This window comes from Gracilinanus agilis, chromosome 3, assembly GCF_016433145.1.
Source record: "Gracilinanus agilis isolate LMUSP501 chromosome 3, AgileGrace, whole genome shotgun sequence".
Lineage (NCBI taxonomy): Eukaryota > Metazoa > Chordata > Mammalia > Didelphimorphia > Didelphidae > Gracilinanus > Gracilinanus agilis.
The window spans coordinates 293,523,527-293,530,990 of NC_058132.1; the positions used below are offsets into that span (position 1 = coordinate 293,523,527).

A 7,464-nucleotide genomic window follows, 5' to 3' on the forward strand; every position below is an offset into this window, starting at 1 on the left:
GACCCGTTAGAATGTCAGTTCTTTACTGGTTGGGATGGTTTCATTCTTTGAATGTGTTTCCTCATTGCCTAGTGGAATTCCTGCCATAAATATTTGCTGATTGGTGTATTGAATGATTGAACTGACCAAGAGGTAATTTTTTCCTCTGGCAAGAAATCATGCTACTTGTTGGGCAAGGAAAAAATCTTTGGAGAGGGCTCTGGTCCTGACTATTTAGATGGTCTTAGGCAGCACAGCTCCCTTTAATTCACCTTTCTTCAGGAAAAGGAAGAAATAGGATGAAGCACAAAGGTCCCTTTAGCTCTAACAAATTGTGATTCTATGAACATTAGTGTAGTAGGAGTGGTCAGGAGAACCCCTGATTTGATTTGAGTTGTTTTTTTTTTTTAGTAGGACACCTGACATGTTGCTAGACTACTTTAGCTCCTTGTTGAGAAACCTCAGACTTGCTAGAATGATATGAAGAAATTTTGATTGGCCCTCAATGACTAGAAGTGAGGTGTGGGGTTGCTTCAATGTTAATTGGTGACTAAATATCCAAAAGAACAAACTTTAATGGAGAAAACTTATTTTCTCTGTGTTCTAGAAGAACTATGGAAATGACTCTGCACCTCTCTCTTTTGGACATATCTTTCTGATATGTCCTAATTTCCTCTCCCTTGGGTTTCTGGTCAAGGAGAGAGAATTTCTCTCCCCTTCCCATCATCTCCTTTCCCTAAGAGCAATTGTGATTGGTAACACAATCTTATGGCAGCTGCCATATGTGTTTGTCCATACACATCTGAGAGTGGACTTAGAGTCCTTGGCTGCCTTCATTTGAATTGATATTTTATTCCTTGAGCACATCAGCAACTACTGATCCTGAGATGAGTATATTTCTAGGCTTCAATGGCAATGTTGTGTGTTCAAGAGCTCCTGAGTTCTTGAATTGCATGTCAGCTCTCCAGAGTGGGAATTTTCCTTTTCCTTAGCAGCACACTTCTCTAAGAGAATATGTCAACCAAGAGGATTATCCTATATCTGAAGGATTAGAGAAAACTGTGCCCTAGCTGGACAAGAGTTCTGGCCACAGTGAGATAGAGTGAGAGAAATTCAAAATATCAGGAAAGGATTTGTCTCACAGTGATTCTTAACCTGAGATCTTTTCAGAAGTTACACAAAATTGTCTTTACTTTCCAGGTCCAGGATGGTATAATGAATGTAATGAACTATTATAATGATTTATATTTTCTGTGTTTGTGTATGCTTTTTCTACTTATAAAGTTTCTTAAAAAAAAACAAAACACTTTACCTTCTGTCTTAGAATTGGTACTAAGTATCAGTTCCAAGGTAGAAGAATGTTGAGAGCAAGGCAATTGGGGTTAACTTGCCCAGGGTCACACAACTAGGAAGTGTCTGAAAACAAATTTGAACCCAGGTTCTGCCAACTCTAGGTCCTGCTCTCTATCCACTAAGCCACCTATCTGCCCCACTTATGAAGAAAATATAGGTTGTCCTATATGTAATTCTTTTGTTCTTAAAGGAAACCTATTACTCCCACTTAGGGAAGACCCTATCAGTAGTTCCCAAACTTTTTTGGCCTACCGCCCCCTTTCTGGAAAAAAATATTACTTAGCCCCCTGGAAATTATTTTTTTTATTTTAATAACAATTAATAGGAAAGATAAATGCACCTGTGGCCATCACTGCCTCCCTGGATCGCTGTAGCACCCACCATGGGGTGGTAGCGCCCACTTTGGGAATCACTGCAAACTTTGCTTTAGAGATATTCCTGGAGTGACTCCAGAGTTGGGGCAGAGTCAGACACAGAAATCTGAGCCCTTCTGCATTTTGGGGGTCAGGAGTCCAGGTTTGAACCTGGTTCCATGTGAGCCCAGTCTCCTTGTTGCTCAGACTAGCATTATTTTTCAAGACTAACTAAGCCTTCCTCCAGTTTTAAGGATTTAAAAATATGTATTTATAGTCTGGGACACTTTATAGTCAAATAAATCTGATATTTTAGATTGCTTATGTCAAACTTTCTCATGGAATTAACCACCTGGCTTGCTCTACTGTGGCAATAGCATTTTGAATTTTTTCTAGTTTCTATTCAGTTTGTGAAAAGTCAAATATTATTCCTCATTCATGAAGGCCCTAGGTGATTTTGAAAAATTATGCCTGAGGGCAAATTTAAGACCTATAGCAGGAGGTTTTTACTAAGATTATAGAATATTATATATATTATGTATATATCCCCATAAAATATTATTTATACACATAATAGGTATATTGTTGGTGTGTGTGTTTCTGTGTATGTGTGTATAAAATGGGAATCTAATGCATGTGCAGACAATCTGAGAGTCTCCACACCAAAGAATACTGTTTCTGGCAGAATCATGATGGCATTTAAGGAAATGACTTAGAAGAGACAGAGTGGTTCCTCCAGACTGGCTTTGGTGAGCTATTGTGCTGTTGAAGATTAAGGTTTCGGACTGGTTATAGAAGCATTCACAAAGACCTGTTAGCTTCCATAATGGTCTCAGTACTCTTAGGGAGGCTCAGTGAGTGACCAAGGAATTAAGCAGAAGATTCTTTGGAATCCTAGAGTTTGATGCTATATGATATGTGTACACACACACACACACACACACACACACACATATATATATATATTGTTTGGCCGGGTTCTGATTTCCCAAATTAGGAGGCAGACCAGATAATGTAAAAGCAAGAGGTACCGTTTTATTGCAAGCTCAAGCTTGGGTCCCACAGCCTGCAAGGCAAATGGGGCCCTGAATGAGAGGCTCAGTTAGTTTATATAGTTTATATAGTTTGAGCAGGAACTTGGTGGGAAGGGTTGGATGTTAACACATGCTTCCTATCATCCATTCAACAGATGTTACTGGCCGGGGTCTTCCCATCATTTAGCAGATGCTGCTGGTTGAGGGTCTTCTTGCCATTTAACAGATGTTACTGGTTGGGGGTTTTCCTGCCATACAGTAGGTGATGCTATTTTTATCAGCTCTTATACTCAGTCGGCTTCCCAGGCCTAATATATATATACATATATATGTGTTTGTGTGTGTGTGTGTGTGTGTGTGTGTATGTTTGTTTGTTTGTTTATAATTAGCCAGGAAGTTCCTTTTTGGGGGAAAGAACTTTGACCCAGTAAGTAAAGTGCATCTGGCACTAACTAGCCAAATTACCTCATGTCAGTCTTCCAAAGAATCTCATTGTGTGGGGAAGATTGGTATGCTGTTACATGACAATGGTAAAAATCAAAAGTCAATAGATCCTTTGTACTATCAAATGATATGTTCACCAAAACCATGTGCATGAGTATAAGCACATAAATATATGTAGACAACAATATACACAGTAATATGATTATATGCTGATATATATAAAGATATGCATATGTACATATAGCATCTTATGTCTTACATATGTTACATTCATATATGTGTGTCTATATGTACACACATAATATGAATATGTTATTAAACAGCCCTAAAAAAATAAAGTTCTGGGGATGGTACACATATTTATTCTCTTGTTAGATCATTTTTTTAAGTGGCAATAAAGCTATATCTCACACTTACTTCATAAGGAATTGAAATTGCTCTGTATTTGGGAGCCACAGCTTTTGTAAGGGGGTTGTTGTTGAGAGCAAATACACTTAAACAATGACTTCTCTTCTGCTGAACATACTGTTTGATAGTACAAAGAATTCATTTACTGTGGTCTGATCTTTACCATTGTCATATAACAATATGCCAATCTTCCAGGCACAATGAGACTCTTTGAAGGATTAACCTGAGGTTATTTGGCTAGTTAGTGTCAGATCCACTTTACTTACAGGGTCGAAATCCTTTCTGAAAAAATAAAGAACCTTCTAGCTAATCAGTGAGCACTGGTCTGTAAACAGGTAGTCCTTAGATAATAGCATATTTCATTTGTTTACTTCTGTCTTATCTTTGTCATGCTTCACATGGAACACACAGCTAGACAGACAGACACACAAACACACACACAGAGATATTTAAGTTTCTTCCCTTTGAAGTAAAAAAAAAAATCGTGTTGGTCAAAAGTCTTTCTACCTATCTCAGTAGAGGTCTATTAGTAGAGCAAGGGTATAAACGTGACTATGGTGAAGCAAAGATTAGAACATCTGCCTTTCGTTCCTCCTTCCAGCATCTTTTACATACAAAGACCTACATTAGGCACTAAGAGAGAAATAAAGGTTTCCATAGATAAATCTGAGCCTCTGCATTATTTGCATGGCATTTAGTCATTCCATAGATACCAATTCTTCTCAGAGAAGTAATAAGTAATGTGTGGACGTTGTGATTGAGGGAAAAGACGAAGATTTAGAAGAGTTCCTAGGGAGCATGCCAAGATATTTAAAACAGTGGCAATGAGGGCCAAACTGAGGCTATACAATTGACATTCCCAATGCTACCACTTATTCAGATCACAAACTTAACTAGGAATTTTTGGGGTGGGAGAAAAAGAGAGAGAGAGAGAGAGTTGCATTTTTAAAGCACTGTATTTGTGCTAGACACTATGCTAAGCAATGGAGATACAACTACAAACAAACATGGCAGTCGTTGACCTCAAGAAGCTCATATTTTAATGAAAGAAGACAATATATAAAAGGGAAACTTGAAAACGGAGAATGGTGTTACTCTGGTATGGAGATGCATGTAAAATAATGTGGAGATCTTGTTCTAGACAAGATAAAACAAAAATTCACCTGATAAAGGTTAATATTCCAGGAGCAGAGTATAAGTTTTCCATGGGCAGATGATGAGAATGATGGCACCAATATCTGGACCTAGGATAATCACTACGACAGAATACTTTAGGTGGAGGTGGGGGTGAGGAATAAACTTTGACCCAGATTTAGGGATGATAGAGACCCCACAACACCAGTAAGCCATTAAGAAAGATGCTGAAAATCTCATGTCCACCTTTCATCTGCCTGAAGCAAATCATTTGGTAGCTTCGCATTTTAACTAATTATTTTGTTTAACTATATTCTAAAGTCCGTTGTTTCTTCACAATGTATCCAGGAATCCTGATTCAAATGGTAACTTTATAACAAATATAAACTTTTGTAGAGAAGGCTGAAAGAAAGTTTGAAACCAATCATCCTTCTGCCCTTTCTCCCCAGCACATAAATCATCCTCTAAGGATCCTTTAGAGCTACATTTGGGTGATATTTAGTTTAATCCCATTCTACAGAAAAGAAAACTCAGGCCATAGAAAGAAGTGACTTTTGCCCAAGGTCATAATTCAAATTCATTCTACTATTTCTATTGGCAGCTAGTTCAGGACAGTTAGGTGGCACAGTGACTAGTCAGGAAGTCTGGAGTCAGAAAGATTCATCTTCCTAAATTCAAATCTAGCCTCGGGCACTTACTAGCTGTGTAACTCTCTTTGCCTCAATTTCCTCATTAGTAAAACGAGTTGGAGAAGGAAATGACAAAGCACTCTAGTATCTTTGCCAAGAAAATCTCAAATGAAGTCACAAAGATTTGGACATAAAACAACAACTCCTTATGAAATTGGGGGTATGCTAAATTGGCATCAAATGCAATCCAAGTATTCTTGATGCAATGAATGTGAGAGCTAGTCCAGTCTCTAGGCCTGGCTCTCAATCCACTGAGCCACTCAGCTGCCCCTTAAAGCGATGCTCAGACAGGCGTAGCCCCGGGAGGAACCCGGGGCCGCAAGTACATTCGAAGTGTCGATGATCAATGTGTCCTGCAATTCACATTAATTCTCGCAGCTAGCTGCGTTCTTCATCGACGCACGAGCCGAGTGATCCACCGCTAACTAGGGGTTTTAGTGGATTGAAAATTCAACATGAGTCAGCAATGTAATAAAGTTAACCATAGCTAAAGCAGTGAACTTGGGCTACATGAAAAGGAACTCAGCTTCCAAGAATCAGGAGGTTACAATCTCAGTAAACTTAGCCCTCGTATTTCATCTGGAGTATTGGGTTTAGATTGGACATCACAGTTTAAGAGAGGCATTGCTAAGATGGAGCGTGTCCAGAGAAGGAAGGTGAGGATGGTGAAAATTCTTGAGTCAATTTCAGATGAGTCCAATTTGAAGGAGCAAGAGAATATTTAGTCTTTCCCTGCCCTTAAGGGGCATTTTAATGTGGGAGATGACCTATAAATCATACAAAATATCTACTGAACAGAGGAAAAAAAAATCATCTCCGAGAGGGAGGTAATAGCAACTGGATGGACTCTAAAAGGCCTTCTATAAATGATGATACAGTGTATATAGAGGGTATATACTCTGGAGATCTTTATCTCAACATCCATTCATACTTGAAAGACAGCTTTATCTTCCCCCATTGGACTCTAGGAGTAACTGCAGGGGTAGGGAGGGAAGGTATAGTGGGGCAGAGGGGAGTATAATTCTATCAATACCATCGGCTTAAGGGTGTTTGCAGTGTTTCAAGAGGACTAGCACTTCTGGTGTTAGAGCTTGCTGAGCACTTTTCAGGACTGCTCATCTACTTTGGATGTCCACCTGTCACCCAACTCTCACCTGTGGCTCCAAGAAGCTGTAGTATGTGCAATGGCCACACACCAGGAAAATCATCTTGACAAAGTGAGCTAAGCCAGGTTGAGGGTAATCAACAGGCCTCAAACCCATCAGTGACTTAAAGTGATGTTGACCCCAAGCACATGACCCCCCCCCAAGTGAAATATGCAGACGGGAACAATTTGTTCCAGCACCATAAAGGCAGCTGAAGTAGGTGCTGTGGAGCACTTAGAACTTGGTTAAACTCCACTAGATTTTAATGACTGGAAGAGAGAGTAAGACTGATGTCATTAGTCTTCTAAAATGAATGATGAACAACAACTATCACCAGTTACAACTATCTCCACAATAATATTGATAGATCCAATGATTAAGGCCCCAAAATCAATTTGACCATTTGCTATATAGAATATTTGCTATATAAAATAGAATTCAAAATCACTGGTAACTAGTTAATGTCTTTTTTAAAGGAATAAGTATTCAGAAAATACAGCAGAAACATAAATATAAAAATGCTTCTCCCAAACCAAGGTCACACTCCTCTCTATCAACTCGAGCCCTGGAAAAAAATGATTTAAACTTAAAGAGTGGCTACTAAATATATGCCCTACAAGATTTACTTTTTTATGGAGCATCACCAATAGTCGGAGTTGTGTGGTCTTGCTTTCAGGACACAAAATTTCTTCTGTGAGCTTAATTTGCTGCTGGGTTTTATCCTGCAGGTCACACATTGCGTCAACCCTTCGTACCTAGTTCAACTGCCAGCAAACTCATGGTTTTCATGTACCTTTCAGACTTTCACAAGATTCTTTATCTATACAAAGAAAACACCAACATGAAGTGCCCCATTCTCAACACTCATCAGTTGTTTTGATGGTGGGAAAATGGAACCCTCAGCCCCCTGCCATTGTCCCTCAAG

General features: G+C 39.0%; 1 non-coding gene across 1 annotated transcript; it reads right to left on the reverse strand.

Moving 5' to 3' along the window:
- Positions 1 to 5,671: 5,671 nt before the first annotated feature.
- Positions 5,672 to 5,824, reverse strand: LOC123243372. Its single transcript, XR_006505915.1, has one exon. It is a non-coding gene; the product is annotated as a 5.8S ribosomal RNA (ribosomal RNA).
- Positions 5,825 to 7,464: the final 1,640 nt, after the last annotated feature.